This window comes from Diabrotica virgifera, chromosome 5, assembly GCF_917563875.1.
Source record: "Diabrotica virgifera virgifera chromosome 5, PGI_DIABVI_V3a".
Taxonomy (NCBI): domain Eukaryota; kingdom Metazoa; phylum Arthropoda; class Insecta; order Coleoptera; family Chrysomelidae; genus Diabrotica; species Diabrotica virgifera.
The window spans coordinates 251,770,696-251,792,735 of NC_065447.1; the positions used below are offsets into that span (position 1 = coordinate 251,770,696).

At 35.1% G+C, this 22,040-nt stretch overlaps 2 protein-coding genes and 1 long non-coding RNA gene across 6 annotated transcripts in view; 1 reads left to right on the forward strand and 2 right to left on the reverse strand.

The window, feature by feature from the left end:
* LOC126884837 (uncharacterized) overlaps window positions 1-22,040 on the reverse strand; it is a 332,062-nt gene that overhangs the window by 142,262 nt on the left and 167,760 nt on the right. The gene's annotated exons all lie outside the window — the stretch shown is intronic.
* Window positions 1-22,040, reverse strand: part of LOC126884831 (protein FAM102A) — a 287,385-nt gene that overhangs the window by 142,164 nt on the left and 123,181 nt on the right. The gene's annotated exons all lie outside the window — the stretch shown is intronic.
* Window positions 8,071-22,040, forward strand: part of LOC126884840 (uncharacterized) — an 84,975-nt gene continuing 71,005 nt past the window's right edge. Inside the window, exon 1 of the long non-coding RNA XR_007698157.1 lies at window positions 8,071-8,273. This is a non-coding gene — a long non-coding RNA (uncharacterized LOC126884840). The remainder of the gene's footprint in view (window positions 8,274-22,040) is intronic.

Sequence of the window (22,040 nt, forward strand, 5' to 3'; positions counted from 1 at the left end):
GTTGTAGTAAGTGCCTATGTGAGTCCTGTAATAATTCGTTAATAAATTATTATTTTTTTAAATAATCACAAAGTTGTTCTTTTTTATTCATCTAACCAAGTCCTTCCTAAAAGTACTATTTACTCGTGTACTCAAACCTATGTATACCTCATAGATAAAAAAGTTCATTTTTAATTAAATATTTTTAACAGATTTGGGTAGGTTGTTCTGACGCCGTGAATACCTGTTGGCTCCCGACATAGTTTAATATTGCACTATTTGCATCTGGATTTTTGTTTACATTATAAGCGTATCTTATACCCTCTAATACTCTATGTACTATCAGTACAGGTATTATAGGTACCTATTCGACTATTCCATTTTGACTGCGCTTCAACCAAAGGGCGCCAGGGCATCGACTGCACACGGGCGCTACATGGGCTAAAGCCGCCTCTGATTCCTATGAGAATTCGAGAATCTGGTCAAGATTGGAGCGCTGTAAAACCTAGATAATAAATAAAATATTAAACAACTTTATAGCGAAAATTGTTCATTGAAAAATCCTCTACAAAATCGCTATGATGTTATTTTATTGTGAAATGAACGGAAAAAAAGTTATAACCTCCAAACGGAAACTTCTTACAAAATTTTCTCATATTTTTATTTATAACTTTTTTGTTGGTCACTTGACGATAAAAAGTAATAAATATAAAATTGTAGAAAATTTAATTTGCTACATTTTATGTGTAATTAAATTCTCTGTAGGATTGTTAGTTTAGAAGATACAGCGCGAAAGCCCTTTGCACCACTTTTTCCAATACGGCGGTCGGGGGACAAGGGTGGCGACCCCAAAAACTTGAACTTAAGCTTCTACTGAACCCCCCTACACATTAAAAAAATAAAATTGACTCCTCTAAGAAATGCAACCTAAATGTAACATTTTAATGGACTAATACAACAGTTATTTTACTATCCAAGGAATAGTTTTCTTAGTAAGACATTATTTCCAGTCAGTCATACAAGTTTATAGACTGCTGAACTCTTAGATTTCAAAATGAAGATCAACCACGACTGATCCCTTATGTTATGTGCCTTTAAGCACTAAAAGTGAAAATGTCATATTTATGAGATAAGCAAAAAAAGAGGAAAGTTAGAGTTGAGGATGTTTTTTCTAAAAATCGAGTTTTCCTTATTTTCCCTAATTTTTCCAATGTAAAATTTTTCGTTTGGCAAAATGGAAGAACACTGTTAAGCAGGTCAAGACTCACAAAGGATTGCCGCACCATTAGAAGAAGAAGAAAAAGAAACTTTCAAGTGGTATGAAAGAGAAAATCACGGACACTGACTTATAAACATTACATGTTTAGGTCATAATTAGCACCCTTAGGGCACCAATAGCCCTTATGCCAAAATTTTTAAAAATAGAATCAATACTACTCTATCGATTCGTAAAATGGCAAAATGGATAAAATGGAGAAAAATCGTCGCTGCACATGCAATTTTCTTTATAAAAGAAAATTCTAGTTTCTCGCAGATGTCCCTAGGAAACCCCATAGCTTTCACATAACAATAACAAATCATCAGGAATACAGGACAATAAAAGAACTGATGAACTTACTCATAGAGGATAAGTTACAAATACTTTGGTCCTGAGACGATCTATAAATGTCAAAAATCTTCATCCGCGACCGGAAAAAAACCTGTATTTGAACATAAAACTCGCACTAGGAGAGTAGACCCAGTCCAGAACTTTGTTTTTTTTTTATCATGCCATGTAAAGATACTTATTCTCATGATTCTAATTGTGTAAGCTTTTTTCCTAATGTGTTGATGTTCACCATCTTCACTAATACCAGTTTACGTTTACGATAACTGTCTACACAATCTCCAGCTCCATACTTGACCAAATTATTTTTAACGAAAAAAATTTACTGAACATACAGTAACGTTTACACGTATCCAGTAACTGGCGCCAGTCTCACTGGAATGCGAGTACTTGACTAAGACAGCGCTGGATAGGTTCGTTTACACGTATCCAGTAACTGGCGCCAATCTCACTGGCACTCTTATTAAAAATCCTAATACGGCCACTGAAACCACAGGTACGACAGCGCCAGCGACTGGAACGCTGTGTTTACACGTGTCTACAACCACTGGCACGGGGTTAGAGGGGACGCGGACGAGTGCCACTGGCACGAAAAATAGACCAGCCTTCTATTCGAGACAGCGCTGGCAGACAGCGCTGGACTGGAACAAAAAAGCGTTTACATGATGCCAGCACTGTCGTTCCAGTGCGACTGGCGCCAGTTACTGGATACATGTAAACGCGCCTTACTGTAAATTATAAACGAGAATTTAACAAAAACCCGAACGACTAGCGCCGTTTACCGCTCCTTTGTCGTTTTACGTTTTTTTCGTCTAAATATATTTATAAAGAGTCTTCCAAGATAACTACATATTTAAAAATATCGTAACTCGCTGATTACTAATAAAAGCCGACACAAGGGCCATAAAACATAAATAGCGCAACTTTTAAAGCGGAACAAATTGGAGTAATATTTTTCTTTAAAAAAATGATAATTTAACGATGAATGACTTACTAGATATTAAGTTTTTATAAAGAGTTAATTTTGGTAATTTATATTGGTAGGGGAGCAAAGTATGCTAAATGTGCAGTCACTCGAGCGCTTTGGGGACCTATTGGGTTGTGAAGAGTAGGTCCTAAAACCAAAAAAAGTTAAGCAAAGTTTTCCATTTTAGTGGGCGCTTGCCATTGTTTAATTTAATTTTCCATTTCCAACAATCGTTTTTTTCGATTATAACGCCATCTATCCATAATTTGAAAAAATGTTTCGAATAAAAGTTACTTATTTTTACGTAAAGAATCCAAATCTGTAATAAAAAATGAGGGCTTCTATTTAAGATTTTAAAGTAACCCCCCACCCCACGTCCATGGGGGGTCGTGTTTGGTGCCATTCGATAGATTTTTCAAAAATAATGAATAAGTGTATTTTACAGTTTTTCGATCTAATGTTCATTTCGCGAAATATCCTGGGATTCGTATTTAAAATATTAAATTTACCCCCCACCCCTCTCCGTGGGAAGTCGTGTTTGGTATCATTCGATAGATTTTTAAAAAATATTGAGCACATATTTTTTAGTTTTTCGATCTGTCAATCATTTCGCGAATTATTCGCTTTTTTCTTGTGAAAATTTGGGACTTACCCATTTCCTTACGCCCGGCTCAAATCGTCAGATTTTTGAAATATACACTCTTTTGCATGTACTTAACTTACCGTATCTTAATCTGACAATTTCGAGTTCTTTTAAGGATAGATTTTTTTTTCGGGCCCCCCTTAACGAACTCCCCTGTGTTAAGAGCCAATATATGGTAGAGGTACATCTGCAGAGTACCAGGTTTCTCCCCATATGCTAATCTGACGCGCTCGAGTAACTGCAAAAATCCCCGCTTGGGCTCCCCTACCATATACCTACTAGGAAAATTATTTTAATAGAAGATTGAAATTGTCTAAAATTTGTGTTTAAAAATTTCTCTAGATTGAGAAGAGGCTGTTACGTGATCCTTTTGTTCTCTCCAAGAATCTCCAAACAAAATTTATGTGAAGACATGTTCAATACTGAAATGATAATCATACAATACGATGAATTGTGAGTTACAGGTTTCCGAAAGTACTTGTAAGAAGAATTAAAAACAGGCACTCAAAATAATTTGAGCATGATTTTTATGGTTTACAAAAAGGAATATGGCGCCAAAGCTAAAGCCTCTTACAAATCAGAAACAAGACCCCAAACAGACAAGGCACAGAGGGTGCTTGAAATAGTAGAAATGAGAATACATGAGAATGAGTAGAAATGAGAATATGCGGAATGGGACGTTTCATCGCCGCCGGTTCATCGCCGCCGTTTCGATGCCGCCGGTTCATCGCCAGTCCATTTCATCGCCGGCCGTTTCATCGCCAGTTAGTCAGTTGATCTTGTATTATGGGAGATGTCACGACACGACGTTAAATTCAGTTCAAAACTTATGACAAATAAGTAGATACAAAATATATATAGTTCAGCTCAACAGGCCTTAGGGGCCCAAGGCTTCAATTGTTTTCTTCCATTTCTTTCTGTCTTGTGCTAGGTTTTTCCAATCTTGTACCCTCAGCGACTTCAGATCTTCTTTTGCAGACTCCAACCATCTTCTTCGGGGGCGTCCTCTTTTTCTTTTTGTACCAGCCTCCGTGTTTATTAGTTGATTGGGAACTCTTCCTTCTTCCATTCTTGCTATATGCCCAAGCCATCTTAATCTTGAATTTTGGCGAGTGTTGTTATTTTTGGTTGTCCATATATTTGCATTATTTCTTCATTCGTTCTTCTTCGCCAGATATTCCCCTCTTTTAAACCTCCATATATCCTTCTGAGGATCTTTCGTTCCCCTATCTAATTTTACTTCCATATCTTTATTTAATGTCCAGGTCTCGCTAGCATAGAGTACCGTAGGTCGGATAACTGTTGTATATATTCGTTTTTTTTTTTTGCTTTTCTGGATATTATCTTCGACCTCAGTATCTTATTTAGACTTCCAGCACTCTTACTACCTTTCGCCATTCTTTTTGCTATTTCTTGGTTCTCTTCGTTCCTATTTGTTAGTGTTACTCCCAAGTAATCGAATTGGCCGACAATTTCGAAGTTATATTCTTTACTTGGGCTTTGTATCTTAAAGGACTGTCCCAGATGATTTTCATTTCCCTTCATCACCATATATTTCGTTTTCTCTTCGTTTATTTCTAAACCATATTCCTTGGCTGTTCTTTCTAGTCTATTGAAGATTTCTTTTAATTCTGCAGGTCTCCTTGTTATTAAGGTAATATCATCTGCGTATGCTACACATTGATGCCTGTGATGATAAACTGTGCCTTTAGTATAGATATTGCATTCTCGTATAATCTTCTCTAAAATTAAATTGAAGAAATCTGTTGATAACGGGTCACCTTGTCGCAGGCCTCTATTGGTGATAAAGCTATCCGAAACCCGTCCTTCTATCATAACTTTACTTTTAGTGTCACTAAGTATGCATTTAGTCAATCTTACTATTTTTGGTGGAAATTCAAAATATTCTAGCGTTTCATATACTTTACTTCTTTTTATGGTATCGTATGCCTGTTTAAAATCAATAAATAACATATTTAATGTTAGGTTGAATTCATATGAGCTAGATAAAATTTGTTTCATTGCAAAAATTTGGTCTATTACCGATCTTTGTGCTCTAAAACCCGCTTGATATTCACCTAGACAATTTTCCACTTTTGTTTTAATTTTATTTCTAATTAATATGGCCAGAATCTTATATACTGTATCTTGTAGAGCTATTCCCCTGTAATTTCTACAATCTGTAACGTCTCCTTTTTTATGTACAGGACATAGGATAGCTTCTTTCCACTGATTGGGTATATTTTCTTTGATCCACACTTCGCATATTAACTCGGTGATTTCTTCTTGAAGCCCTTCGCCACCATCTTTTAAAAACTCTGCAATGATACCGTTTTCTCCCGGTGCTTTGTTGTTTTTTAAGTTTTCTATGACAGTGGTTTTCAATGTTTTTGAGTCATGTACCACCAAATCCTTTTAAAATTACTCTTGGTACCACCTAACTGAAATATCTGTCGAGCTAGGTAATCTAACTAACTATAAATATGCTGAATTTTGGCTGTGTTTTTGTGTTTTGTGTACCACCCCAAATAATGATATGTACCACCAGTGGTACATGTACCACAGATTGAGAACCCCTGTTCTATGATATCTATAATTTCTTCCTTGGTAGGTACTTCTTCATTCACATTTGGGTCTCTTTCTTCTTCATGTGGTAGTTGCATTTGCTCTATTTCGTCTTGATCGTCTGTGCATAATATATTCTGGAAATAATTGGCCCATCTTCTTAATTTTTCATCTATTCCACCTATCAGATTTCCCTCTTCATCTTTATAATATCTTGATGCGGTTTTGTACTGGGTTCGGTCGCGTTTTATTTCTTGGTAGAAATTCCTGACTTGTTTATTTAAAAAATCTTCTTCAATTCGGTCTAATTTCTGCTCTAGATTTAACCGTTTCTTTCTTCTACAGATCTTCTTTGCTTCCCGTCTTTTTTCAGCATAGGCTTGTTTACTTTCTTCATTATTTCTCATTATGCTGTTTATTCTGGCTTTATTTCGGTCCCTAATTGCTTTCTTACAATCTTCATCGTACCAGTCTGTTTGTTTACTTTGTCTTTTTCTTAGTAATACTAAGTCGGCTGCCTCTTGAATGTTTCCCCTTAGCTGTACCCATCTGCTTTCTATATCATCTACTGTTGTCTGGCTTTCTATTTTCTCTTCAATTTTCTGCTTGAATTTTTTCTTAACCTCTTCATTCTGAAGTAGTGCACCGTTATATCTTTTCATTTTTGTGCAACTAGTCTTAGGGATTGTGGGAATTATTTGCTCCATTTTGACTTTGACCAAAAAGTGATCAGAATTTGCATCTGCACCTCTATAACTTCGGCTATCTTGTATGGCTCTTGCATGTTTGGCTTCTATTAGCAAATGATCTATTTGATTTACTGTTTGTCCATCTGGTGATACCCAGGTACCTTTATGGATTTCTTTGTGGTCGAAATAAGTGCTCATAATTCGCATATTGTGTTCGAAAGCAAATTCTATTACTTTTTTTCCATTCAGGTTACTCTCCCTGTGTTTACTTTTCCCCCCTGTTATTTGTTTGTATACGTCCTCTCTGCCAATCTTGGCGTTGAAATCTCCTACAATTATTTTTGTGTCGTATGATGGTATTTGGTAGAGCAGATGCTCTAACTGTTCATAAAAGCTATCTTTAACATCTTCTTCTGTATTTTCCGTTGGTGCATGTACATTTATAAGGGATATATAGATATATAGATATATAGATACAAAATATTATTATATTAATTTACTGTTCTATTTCTACTTCCCCTAAATTTGATACTAACAGTATTAAATTTGTAGTGTTAAATTATATTTTATATTATAAAAGTTTAAAAGTCCATTAAAAGATTAAGTATGGCAACGGGAATGGTTATATCTCGCATTTCCTAGAATTCCTAATTAATACTAAAATTAAATAATAAATGTAACTGTCGAAAATTGGTCGAAAATTCGGAAATATATCAGTTAGCGATTAACTGACTGGCAATGAACCGGCGGCATCGAAACGGCCGGCGATGAACTGGCGGCGATGAAACGTCCTAGACCCGAGAATATGTATATAAACAAGTGGACACTAAAGAGAAGAAAAAAATGGAATAATCACATCAGTCGAATGGCGGACACAAGAGTTAAAATAACAAGGGGCAAGGGATAAATCACCAATTGGTATAAGTATCGGCTGACCACGCAAAACATTGAATGGCAATAACTTGGCAAAAACCCGCGAATGAACAAGTAAAATTGCTTGAATAAAAGAAGAAACGATACAGAAAGTAGTACGAGAGGAATACCAAAGACGGTATGGTGAGAAACGTTTAGGCAAGACGTGTTTATGAAGAGGACTGATGTGATGGTATGACCCAAGAGAGCAACTTATGGTGAACTGTATCAGGAAATCCGGCTCTGCATTGGTATAAAGACAAAGATAATTATAAAGACGATAGATTATCACCTCTGATAGGTTCTGATAGATTCAAACCTCAAATATTATGGTTTATTGTATATTAATACAGATATTGCAAAAGCAGTACCAAGAAGGGCTAGAAGAAACTATACTAAAATCACAATAAAGATGCACTAGAAATAAATAAAGCAAGACACGTTGAATGTTACAAGGAGCACTCCCGAATCATGTACATACAATGTACAAACTTTGTAAATCATGATTTGGGATTTACAATGTATACACCCCCTAAAGACAATATTGCTTCTTCTTTCGACTTCTTTATTTCATTTCCTCAATAAAAGATTTTGTACAGATAAATTGAACCTCAAAAAGGTGAAAATTAAACTCATTATCAGTGTTGTTTGAATAATAACTAGTATATCGAACTCTTAATTAAGACAAAGATTAACGATCGTGCAGAGTTTATCACATTTAAGATATGAACATCCCTATATTTTCGCTATTTGAAGAGATATACATATTGTTGAACAGTCATAAAGGTTATAGATTTTAAGCCACGAATTCACGAATCCACGATGAGCTGCTTAAGGATCGGGGGCATGAAGTACAGGAAATTACCAGAAAGGTGAAGAAAAAGATCAATTCTTTGACGAATTGGAAAACAGGTATGACAGTTATCACAGATATGATATTAATAGAGTAGTCGGAGACAGAATACAAAAATAGGAAGGGAGGAAATAATAGTAAGCTTCTTGTTTTTTCTTGGCTTTACAACTCTAATTGAGTCTTGGCCGTGTTTACTATTTTCCTCCTGGTTTATTTGTTTTTAGAGGATTCGTGGTTTTTCTATAACAGATTAGAGTTTTACACTATTGCACACAGAGAAAAAGCGTTTTCAGCCATAGTTTACCCCACAGAAAGGTTTGAGGAATTTTCGAGTGTCAACTAGCGAAGAGAAAAAATTGCGGTACTTTACTACGTGTCCATCACCTTCAAGCAGAGAAGGTAGAGACTAGAACTGTCGCCAACGATGGTCAACAATCAAGAGAGGCCTTTAACCTTCGGCGGCCATCACATGAGTCACATTCCTTTTGCAATGTCTAAGAATGCCTATAGGTACTTAGGTACGGATTGGTAAGGAGTCAGTAGTGGGAATTATTATTAAGGGTTGGATTAATGAACTATTGAAAATTAGGATGTAATTATGGGTAAAAATATAAGATTATTTTTTACATGTGAAAAACGACTGCACATCATTCAGTTTTCAGTAATTGCTTTTTCTCTCTCTAACTCTCTCTCATCTATAGTATAATATCCTATTTCCTTATCTAATGGATTGCCCTCACTACAATCCTTTTGTTATAAATCGTTCTGCCAAGTTTTTTGGTGATTTATAGTATTACTGCGTAGCTGTATGTTTTTTATATTCTGTAAAGTCACTTCAGTCGATTGTTATAATACGCAATTACTTAATGTATTATATAATAAACATATTATGTATGTATGCGATTCTGCATTCTATGTAGCTGACAACATTAACGGTTTTTTCTCGCTACATTAGCAGGTTTCATATTTCGAATAAAATAACGTGCATTATTTAGATGAACTTGAAAGCAGTTTGTTATGAAACAGTTGGAATGTCTACTTGACGCACCTCTCAAGCGGTGAACCGTATTAATATAATGAATGTAATCAAAATAAAGACTAGACATTGATAACAACCTTGCGAGGTCACTGGTTCTTATTTATTTACTATAAATATATATTTTATATAGAATTTCAAATAGTTTAGATTATATTGCAATATTTTTCGCATGAGTTGTGTCACTCTTTCACTACATTTTTAGATATCCTTGCGAATGCAAATTTTGTTCAATGTTGATAATATTACTTTCAATATTGGTGTATAATTTGAAATTATTGAAATTTTCGATTTTTTTAATAAAAGTAGGTACTCAAGAATCAAGAATACTAATCCCTACCTTCGACTCGTTTTGCAGCAGCTTCACGCCAGCGCGCTTGAGCGTAGCGAGACACGTTCAAGAGCTGTTCCCCTTCTCTTTTGTAAATTACTCCGCGATTTAAAAACGTATTCCGGTGTGCATCACTTTACGATTTGACCGACAAAAAAGAAATTGAAAATAAAGTTGTCAAAACTTTGAACGCGCTTTTCTTAAAACTACTTTTTTCAAAAGCGGTGGACATTGCAACTTAAAAACTACTTGACTGATCCACCTGAAATTTTGTATATTATTTCTTTAGACATTTCGTGCAGTAATTATTTTTAACAGTAATAAATACATATTATGTTCATTTTCAGCCTTTTTTACAAATATTTCGTTACTTTGACCTCTGAGTGATACCAAAAACTAAAAAAATCTTTAAAACCAAATATTTTTGGACTTTTTGTTTCACATGATCCAATAACGAGTTCTGATGTCCACCGCAAAATCCATTTTTTTTAGGCGTCTGTAAAAATTTGCCACCATTGGCTTATTTTCCAATAGTTTGCCTTGAAATTATTTTTGTAATATTGTTTTAATAATTGTACTGAATATGTTTATTTAACGTAAACATAAAATAATTCACCATATTTTAAAAAAATCACAAAAATGTGCTTGAAATGTTGATTTCAAACCATACCCCCCTCCCCTTAAGAAAATGACGTTTTATTAAATATAGTCAGGACATAAAAAAAATTATGATACGCTACTGGTTTTCTGCTTACGAATATTTCATAATTTATGCCCTTTTATATCCATAAACCATTATCCGTGATATACATAGACCGATATTTGAAAATGGAAGAAAAGCATTGTGTAACTAGGATGGGCGCTTACTAAGGCTTACCCAAAATGAATATCGCAAGAGCTTGCCTTAATATCCATTGCAAACGAGCCCACTGAAATTTCAATAAGGTTTTAAAGAGCTTCTCTAAGTAATGAAGGTAGACAGACGGGATCGATTTGAGCAGGGCCGTTAATAACTACATATTTATAAGGAACGAACTAGTTCGCAAGCATAAAACAATAAGAACGCTAATAATAATAAATGAGATAGACCAATTATGTCTCTGTAGTTTAAGATGCAATGCATAGGTTTCAAATAGTGGTTTAGGACAGCCAGGCGGCAATAAAGGTACATGAATCAAATCAAATTTACTCTAAGTTAGTTTGGAACTGTCTTCAGAATCTGATTCTTCTTCTTCCTCTTTATAAGCAATTTTGCTTGTTCATTGGTGGATTGACACCTCTATGGAAGGTTGTCTTCAGAAGTTAGTGTTCAAGTTAGTTTGGAACTGTCTTGAGAATCTGATTCTTCTTCTTAGGAATATGGAGGCGTAGATATAACTTTGAACTGCAGAATATCTACAAGTATACGTTTAGTGGAAAAGACATCTTCTTCATCTTCTTCCTCTTTATAAGCAATTCTGCTTGTTCATTGGCGGATTGATACCTCTATGGAAGGTGGTACCTCTGTCGATTGGTGATGATTTATCTCGAGCTATTTGGACCACACATGTCTTCCTCATTCTGCTTATGTGGTTATCCCATTCTTTTTTCGAGTTAGTGTCCATTCGTTTATTATACACACTGTACGCTACATTGTCTTTTAATGTCTTCACTCCTCTTTCGATCGCTTAGCGTATTTCCTGTAATTCTTCTCAGTACTCGCATCTCTGCCGTTTCCAGTAGTATTTGTGTTAAGGCCATATCAGGACTATAAGTCATCATTGGTCTTACACTGTCTTTATAAATACTTGACTTTATATCAGTGGTAATATATCGGTTTCGTCATATAGTGTTATTAAGACATCCTGCCAGTCTATCTGCTTTTTGATCTGATTCGGATTGGAAAAAATAACAAGAAGGTTGACTCTGGTCTGGGTGCTTGAACATACTGGTATTAAAGAAAACGAAAACGCAGAAAGTGAGGATTGCAGAGGTTGTCAGGCTAAACTAGAGTAATTGATGGATTCGACCGTTACTTGATGGAAGTTCCTTTTATATAACAATAAAACACTGAAAACGTTAGTTTTCTATACTTCCACAAAATTTATACAACTAAGTGACTACAGCTGTTTCGGTAGAGTGCCTTTCTCAAGTGATATAGTTTACAATGTGTTTGCCTTTTTAAGTCTTCAACTGAAGAGGTTGAGGAGTGGGGAGCTGTTTATCTCGAGTTGGACATTCACAATTATATCCATATTTTTCAATTTATTAATTTCCATAGATTCTAAAAAAGATAGCCTAAGGCTTTTATTTTGAATATGTAGAATTTGAAACTCTTCATTGAAAGAATGATTATGATCTAGAAGGTGAAGTGCGTATGTAGAAGTGTCTGTTTTTCTATTGTTGAAATGGTGACTATCCGAAAACTTACATCGGTCAAACTGGCAGAACCTTTGACAAACGGATAGCAGAACACAAACGGGCTTTCAACAATAGAAAACAGACACTTCTACATACGCACTTCACCTTCTAGATCATAATCATTCTTTCAATGAAGAGTTTCAAATTCTACATATTCAAAATAAAGGCCTTAAGCTATCTTTTTTAGAATCTATGGAAATTAATAAATTGAAAAATACGGATATAATTCTGAATGACCAACTCGAGACAAACAGCTCTCCACTCCTCAACCTCTTCAGTTAAAGACTTAAAAAGGTAAACACATTGTAAACTATATCGCTTGAGAAAGGCACTCTGCTGAAACAGCTGTAGTCACTTAGTTGAAATAAATTTTGTGGAAGTATAGAAAATTAACGTTTTCAGTGTTTTATTTTATTGTTAGATAAACTAGAGTAATTGTTTAAAACGAATCAATGCAAAATATCCATATTTACCTGCTCTTCTGTACCCCAGAATATGATCAACGAATACCACCCACCTGCAATAAAAAAATGTAAATTAGGATTGTACACCTACTCGTGATATTATTTTGTAAAAAGATATTTTGAAAATTTGTGACATTATATTTTGTTAAAGATAATTCTGGAATCCAAATTTAGAGTCAGTGTTAATCACCGACCTTAAAAGAGATCGCACCTCTGAGCAGTATCCAAAGTATTACAGTAGGACAGTAGTCTCTCTTGAACGGACAGTAGTCGTTCCGCTGTAAACTCTAAAAAAATAATCTCCTCTCATCTGCGTTAAAAATGTCTCGCGGAGAGTATACTTTCTCATTAAAGTGAGAAGTTTTTTCTTCCAGTTAGAAACCACTAATAAATCTACAAAAGCTGTTTCGTCACACATAGATTTGAAGAAAATATATGGTGTCGCTTACAAAATTTCTCGAGCCATCCACCAGAAGCTTGTAAATCAACGCTTAGTTCCTCTGCAACTTCTAATGCATTGTCTTGAATAATTATACCAGAAACAGGAATATTCTTAGACCCCACTTTACAAAATCAATCGAAAACAATTATTTCTAGGTCTAATGCAGCACCCTAATCTACTTTTTCTTTCAAGCTTAAAACTTCCTTTTGGTAGTTTTGGCGGACCCCATATTATTCACGTTGCAAAAACACTCATAAAAATAAATGAAAAATCTTAATCAGACATTTCGGTTAAAATTCTTAAATCCTTGTTCCAGTCGAAACAATAATTTAATTAGTTCCTGGTGTCGCATTTCTTTCGTCGAAGGACATACACATTAAATTTTTATTACGTGAACAGTATCAAATATCATGTTGCAAAATATTTGAAAAAAAAATGTTAATTTTCTTCATTTACCCTCATTTACTGTCCGCGTCCGTTGTTGAGAGTGTCCGTCTAACGAAGTTAAAGGGTACAGATTCATATATCGCCGAATGATTTTTGTTTTAAAAAACGTCCGTATAGAGGAGGTGTCCGGCGAGGAGAAAGGCAATTTCCTTTGCCACTTGATGTGTTTTACTTATTCAAATATTGTTCGGACATTCCAGCATCCTATGTACATGGTTTTTGTCAAATTCAATTCCGAGCTTGTAGAGGTGTCTTTAGCAATAGTATTTTTTATGTGGTGAGGTTACTAACCTCACGCACAACCCTCCTCCTTTCTCATCCTGGGCTTGGGATCAGGCAATGGTAGAGTTTATAATTAAATGTACAATAGATTAACACTTTATTACTTTCTATCTGTGCTGGAAACTTAAACACACTACTCAAATGCAAATGACTTTGTAATAAGCTTAAAATTAAGGTTTACTGCAATAACTTGATGGCAACTGTACTTCAATCTCTCCAAAATCGCTAGTTAGAATAATTTGCATAAGATGCTATACGGTTCAATTCCGGGGCCCGGGCTATATGTTTGTTTGGCGAAAATAATCAACAACATACATCTTAAATCTCGTCTATTTGTGTGCACATCTTGCGAACGGTTTACGGTATATTCTGAAATTAATATCTGAGTTCTGAGACACAATTTCTGAGCCAATATTCCCGGAATCATCTCGGCTAGTAGTGCGCTGACTTGAAGATAATTCGATACATATATAGTTGATTTCCCGTAGTGCAATTGACCTCCACCTCAGTCATAAAATCCAATCTAGAATCTCTCTCTGAGATCTAATTCCAAACGCTATCTTTCTCGTCGGATGTTACATAGAGGTGCTTCACAATCGCAGTTCATAAAATCACTGTTACATTTTATTTTAGGTAAAGTACATTCACTAAACATATAGAGCCTTGATGTATAATTTTGGTAAGCGGTAAATCAAGCTCACAATAAACATGCACTATAAATAAACACACCGAGACACGTTGAATGTTATGAGGAGCACATCCGAATCATGATTTACAATGTATAAACTTTGTAAATCATTATTTGGGATTATGATTTGGGACTGTTAGTTCCTCGTAACATTAAACGTGTCTTGTTTATTTCTAGTGCATCTTTATTGTGATTTTACTATAGCTTTGAAGTTTTAACAGGGCCGTGCTAAGTCCAAGGACCGTACAGCTATACAAAAATATTTATGTATGAGGTCAGTGTACCATCACTATCATCTGCTAAATTAATTACAATAGGTACATTGTTAATTTATCTCCGTAAAGACAATTCAACTTTTTCTATAATATGTGCAATTGCAGTTTGCCAGCTACTAATATTAACATTCTGACTTTACTATTAATAAGTTAAATTACAGAAACTCTTAGAGTATGTGTAACATGGTTTCTCCTAATGCCAGATTTTCATTGATGACACATGTGTTCTATAGGATTAAAAATACAATAATATGTGGTAGTCTTAAAACTGTGGCAGTTTAGGCGAATAAGACCTTATGGACAGACAGCCTGTAGAGTCAACTGAGACAGTAACAGCAATGGTCACCAAAATAACAAACGAGGAAGTGGCTCAAGCGCTTCAAAAAATAAAGAACGGAAAAGCGGTAGGACCAGATGATATTCCTGGGGAAAGTATGGAGAGCATTGGGAGAGACAGGAACAAGGTGGCTAGCAGGTCTATTTAATAGAATTATGGAAGTTGGACAGATGCCAGACGAATGGAGAAGCAGTATACTAGTACCTGTTTACAAAAACAAGAGAGATATACAACAATGTACAAACTACAGGGCTATAAAACTGCTTAGCCACACCATGCAAATATGGGGAAGAGTAATTGATAGACGGATACGTGAAGAGACCGAAATATCCGAGAATCAATTTGGCTTTATGCAGGGCAGATCAACAACAGATGCAATTTTCATTATAAGGCAGTTGATGGAAAATACAGGAGTAAAGAAACAAACGCTCATATGGTATTCATTGATCTTGAGAAAGCATATGATAGAGTTCCTCGAGAGATTCTGTGGTGGGCACTCAATAAGAAAGGAATCCCTGGTGAATATGTAAAGATTGTGAGGGATATGTATGAGGGAGTAACAACTAGTGTTAGGACAGGTGTGGGAGAGACTGATAAATTTCATGTGAAAGTAGGATTGCACCAAGGCTCGGTGCTTAGTCCGTATTTATTCTCATTAGTTTTGGACCAGATAACAGCGAAACTACAGGGTAACATTCCATAGTGCTTAATGTATGCTGATGATGTCGTGTTAGTAGGAAATAGTGAAAGAGACTTAGAACAAAAACTTGAACAGTGGAGGCAAGCTCTGGAGGAAAAAGGTTTAAAACTTAGTAGGACAAAAACAGAGTATTTGGAATGTTCATGTAAAGATGGAGTTACTACAAATAAAATGGTATCTTTGGATGGTGAACTGATTGTAAAAAGCAATAGTTTTAAGTACCTGGGATCGGTATTACAGAGTAATGGAGAAATAGATGGAGACGCATCCAGTAGAATTAGGGCTGGATGGATGAAGTGGAAAGAAGCGAGTGGTGTGTGACAGAAAAATTCCAATGAAGCTGAAGGGAAAATTCTATAAAACAGCCATAAGACCGGCTATGATGTATGGAACTGAATGTTGGGCAGTAAAAAAAAAAAGAGGAACAACGAATGCATGTGGCGGAAATGAAAATGCTTAGATGGATGAGTGGAGTGACAAAGAAGGATAAAATTAGAAATGAGTATATTAGGGGAAGTCTAGGTGTGGCACCAATTGATGCCAAAATGAGAGAGCATAGGTTAAGATGGTTTGGTCATGTTCAACGTCGAGACGTTAATCACCCAATACGAAGAATAGCTGAAGTGCAAATTCCTGGAAGGAGTAGGAGAGGAAGACCAAAGAAGACCTGGGGGGAGACGATAAGGCAGGACATGTTGGTAAAGGGGATTAACATCGATATGACCCAAAATAGAATTGTGTGGAGAAATGCCATTAGGGAAGCCGACCCCGCATAGGGATAAGGCAAAAAGAATGATGATGGACAGAGATAACTGGCGACGAAGAGTACAGAACAGCGACCCCTGAAAAGGGAAAAGCTGAGAAAGAAGTCTTAAAATTATATGATGCTATACTTTCTACATACCTACCTATCACTAACATATTTTTTTCTAGATGAGACTTTTAAAATTCGCAACCTTTTTTTGTACATATTTGTAACGAACCGCCACCGTGCTTCGGATGACACGTAAATCCGTCGGTCCTCCTGGGCTAGTGTGCATCGCATGGCGTCGGAACAATCCACATGGATCTACCCGGCCAAATTGCCATACGATATAATAATTTATTATTAATGAAAAATCCAGAAAAAGTTCCCATCTCTAATATGAAACATGCCCATGTGGAAGCCGTGAAGTCGGTCAAACGGGTTTACATGGTATTCGTATAGGTCAGGTCACTCATTTATCAGTGACAAGGTTGTCCACTGCTTTCGATCTCAATTCTCAATCAGTAGGGGATTGAGCATTTATAATAAATGTCAACATCTATTTATATTCTCCAAGAGCTAGTCATAGTCATCCCACATTAAAAGTATTTTCACGTCATCCCTTTTCGATTCGACATTTTTCTGAGAAATCCTGAACTAAGTCCTTCCACTAATCCGTATGTTCTGCCACATTAAGAATGATGTTATTCTTATTGCGAATATCTTCGTACTTCGTATCTATCGTAAATAAATGTGGCCAGTTTGAAGGGCTTATTTTTGAAAAAAATGGGTTGTACCTATAGTAAAAAAATTCTAAAAACTTTCGAAAAAATTTCCTTTTTTCAAAATAACTTAAAAAGATTAGTGATACGAAAAATCTTAAATTAAAGAGTAAGAAAATGTAGGTTGTGCTGTTATAAATAATGTCAGTTTTATTTTGTTTTTCTGTAAGACAAAAATTGGTTAAGATAAATATGGCTGTTCAAAGTTTTCATACACTCGTGATTAGTGATTCGTTCATGCCCTTTAACGATAACCCTTTCAAAAATAAGCACTTAACAGGTGAAATTGACAGATTAGGTATATAAAAAATAGATATAAGTAAAGTAAATTGTCTGTAAAGCGGTAACGATTAATTTCATTTAGGCAGCTAAACACGGGGAGATTTTCATGATTTTTTTTTACAAAAAAAAAGGTGGCCAACTTTATTTTGAGCGTAACTCGCTTATTTTTAATGCTAGAAACTTTAAAACCACTTTAAAAAAGTTGAAATAGGGTTTTCCCGAAAAGTGCTTCAATTTTTGGTTATTTTACGATGAAATATTCGATTTGAAATTGGACGAATAAAAACGTATTTTTCATGAGCTACAAATTTGCTTTTGCTGGATCTATAGACTTCACGAATACACAACTCTTTTCGTTTTTTTGTAAGCTACCTTTCTGCTAAAAATTTTTTTTTTGATAGAATATTTATTTTTTGAGTTATTTGCGAAAAATCGCCTGAAAACGTAGTTCTTTTCTCGAAAAATAAACATTTTCAATCGCAAATAACTCGAAAAGTATTGACTTACATAAAAAACTCAGTAAAGCTGCGTAAAACTCAGTAAAAACAAAAACTCAACGAAAGTTGCTTATAATCAGTCCATTTCCGGGTTTATGTTGAACGTATGTTTTTTACCCTCCGAGAAGGGGTGACTGTCACCCCCCAAGTAAAAGCAACCAACGGCACAAATTCAACTTTGAAGTGGAGGGTAAGTAGAACCTAAATCCAAATATTCATGCAATTCGGAGTTGCCCCTGAAAATTATACGGTATCGCCGTATTTCCCGCAAGGGCGGATCCAGGGAGGGGGCCATGGGGGACATTAATGTCCCCCATGGAATGGGACATAGAATTAAAAAAAGAAGTAACGGAGGCTTCAAGAATGACTTGGGTTTTGATATGTTGATAATTTTACAAAGTGTCAATTGTTAGAACGATCTTGACAGCCATCAAAATCGTATAAATTTCCATATTCTATACACACAAATAAAAAAAAAGAAATCAAGCGTTACTTGGGTCACTAGCACTTATAACAAAGGAGTTGGCTGGTATTTTCGCACAGTCACAAGGAATTGTTTTACAAGTATTGCGTTTTATTTTTCTAATGAAAGATATGGTCATAATAACGGGATGACAGCCCAAAGTCATGTCACGAAACCTTTAACATCTTTTGCCAAACTCATGAGCACAGACGGAGCCATATAAACCCATGAAAAAAAATCATACCACAAGGAGTGCGTTCAGGTTGAGCTGGATTTTCTACAAAGTTATCGCAACCGTTAGAGGTCTAAACAGATACTAAAAAATTAAGAAATATTACGACCAATAGTAGGGTCTATAGTGTTAGGTCGACAAAATGTTCCTCTAAGAGACCATCGTTATGATGGTCTTCTTCTTCTGGACGAAGACGCTGGATCTAGCAATGAGGGGAATTGTTAAGTTTTAAAATAGCATCAGGAGATAAGACTCTTAAATAACACCTATCCACAGCATCTTCCTGAGCAACATACATTATTATAGTAGCAGCAGTCAATAGTTATTAAGGTACCAATTGAGGTCAATGGTGTATATACCGAGGGCCTTTGGCCCGAGGAATATACGTTGACCGAAAGCGGTATTATCTATAATACCCGTGGTGCCTTCAACGTTTAATGTCCGACTAAATTATTCTTTATATGCAAAAAATTTGAATGAATTCTGATTACAGTAGAGCGTCGATAATCCGAACTAATTGGTACAGGGGTAGTTCGGATTATCAAATTGTTCGGATTATCGAACATATGTTCAAAATACATACAAAGCTCATAAACATAGCACAATATGTACATATGTATGTAAAGTATTTCTCATGATCATTTTTCAGTGCGTAACAAATGATAGGAAAAAGGGTAAGTCCGTGATAATACACATTTATGACATTTATTCTAACATGACATTTTAGTTAAATCTGACAGTTGCCACATTTTATTTTCAATTTGGAATAAAAACAAATCAAAAGTGTTTCTTGCATTTATAAAATGGTATTTTCTTGGATTTGTATAGTCTTATAAATTATACAGATTATATTTGTAATATTATTATCTAATTAAAAAAAAATATTTTTTTATTATGGCGCCATCTATCGACAACTAGAATAACTAGAATAAATGTTATAAAAATGTCACCGACGAAATGTAATCACCGACGTGCCTTTTTTTTCTGTCACATACAATTTAATGCGTTAGAAAGAAATCGAAAAACTGTGACGCACTGAAAGATGATCATGAGAAATACTGTACATACGTTTTAGTTACAAGGAATAAAACACCTGCATAATAAACAAATATATCGTATGTATTTCTGCATAAACAAAACAAAAATCCGCGGTCATATTTTGCCCATATTGTCATATTAAATCCAAAAATTCGGTCCGCGATCATATTTTTTAATTTTATAATTTTTTATGCGTTCGGATTAGCGATCGTTCGGATTACCAGAGTTCGGATTATCGAAGCTCTACTGCAATTAGTTTTCAAATAAGTACATTTACCAGCAATAGTTGTAACGTAATTGTGGTAATAGTTTTACCATAGTTTTACTTTAGGTTGTTATTTGTCCACTGGACAGTATTTAACTAGGTATAATAGTAATAATATAGTAATAACTAGTAATAATATTTGACGAAACGACCGACGTATCCCACGTGGAACAGCTTTCTCTAAATTTGAGATACATACACAATAACAACATTCGTGAAGACTTTGTCAAATTCATTGACGCTTATGAGAACCTAAAAATAATTAGTGAAAATCAAGAAAGAGGGAAAGAACAAGGCCTGACAGGAGAAGCATTGGGTAAAATAGAATTAGACTTGTTGAAACAACTGCACTTCATCCGAAGAAATGTGTAGGAATCGGTACTATAGCAGGACTGGTGAGTTTTAAGGCACTTCTCACACACTGTAAAAGTGTGTGAAAAGTGCCTTAAAACTCGCCATTGTAACCCTAATTTTTAAAAATTACCCCCGTACCTCCGGTACTCCTCCCCAAAAAAAGTGTATGGCCCCTCCCGAAAATCGGTCCTGGATCCGCCCTTGATTTCCCGTTCATTTATTGGGCTATGTAATGTAGCATCGTGATTATCATGAATTAAATGTAAAAACATGGTAAATTAGCTAATAAAACAATAATTCTAATCAAATTGCAGTTAAAATACCCTAACTAAAATAAAAACGGTTTTCTGAGAACCAATTAGAGGCAATCCAATTTAAAATCGTCTAATAAAACAATCCTCAAAAGATTTATTTCCGAACTGTAATAGAAAGACGCTAATTCTTGGCAATTCTCTATATAAAATGAGCCTCATTGTGTCGCAATTGACGATTATTTCTTCGGCAATCGGTAGCCTTGTCGTTCGACTTTTTCGAGCGTTATTTCGATGGCGGCCTTGATGTTGGCCGCGTTCCGGATGATTTAACGTTTTGTATCAATCGTGAAGCGAGGAAATGACATTTTCTTTACTGTAACGAACAACGATAGTGAGTTTTTTAGGTCTGCATCTGAGTTAGTCACATCAAATATATGACCTGGAAATTTCAAATGGTAGTTAATGATTGTTAGTCTAAGAGCTAGTGAACCCTCCGACTAACGGTCGTCCTGTAAGGCTAGAAATTTTTCTAGTGATAATTCATAGCACACCAAGGCTAAAAACCATGACCTGGCAGGCCTCAGCGGTGCACGTGTATCTACCAGGTGAATCGAAAAGTGCATAGTTTAGGGGTAAAATAAACTTTCTCCTGTAAGGTTTAAATTAAGGTGTGTTTGAGTAAGTCATTTAGAAGAAATGTGTACAATGACAGGCGATTCTGAAGAGCATAAGACCTTGCCAGGCGAGGGGGAAGATTAGGGTTTTTTCCTAAAATTATTTTTTTTGCATCGAACAAATTTCTTTTAGGTTTTTTGAATCATTCCAAACAGAAAAAGTCTTTAGTGATTTTTCTCTTAAGTTAACAGTTTTTGTTATATAAGCGATTGAAAATTTTGAAAATTACGAAATCAACCCTTTTTAACCCAAGCGGGCGCGACACTGTAGTATAAGTGAGGACGTTTGAGTTTGCATAAATTCATTATCTCGAGAATGGGCAAATTTCAAGAGAAATCCTCAGACAGGTCGATTTTTATTTTTAAATTAGGACTTTTTGGCATATATATAATACTAGTGACGTCATCCATCTGGGCGTGATGACGCAATCGATGATTTTTTTAAATAAGAGTAGGGATGTTGTGTGATAGCTCATTTGAAAGGTTATTTAATTCTCTATTCAGTAATATAAACATTAACATAATTATTTATACAGGGTGTACAACAAAATTTTTTTCTTCTATTTGTCAAATTTAATCAAAGTTAATTTAATAAAAAAATATTTTTTTGTACACCCTGTATAAATAATTATGTTAATTTTTATATTAGTGAATAGAGAATTAACTAACCTTTCAAATGATCTATCACACAACCCCTACTCTCATTTAAAAAAATCATCGATTACCTCATCACGTTCAGATGGATGACGTCACTAGTATTATATATATGCCAAAAAGTATTAATTTAAAAATAAAAATCGACCTGTCTGAGGATTTCTCTTGAAATTTCCCATTCTCG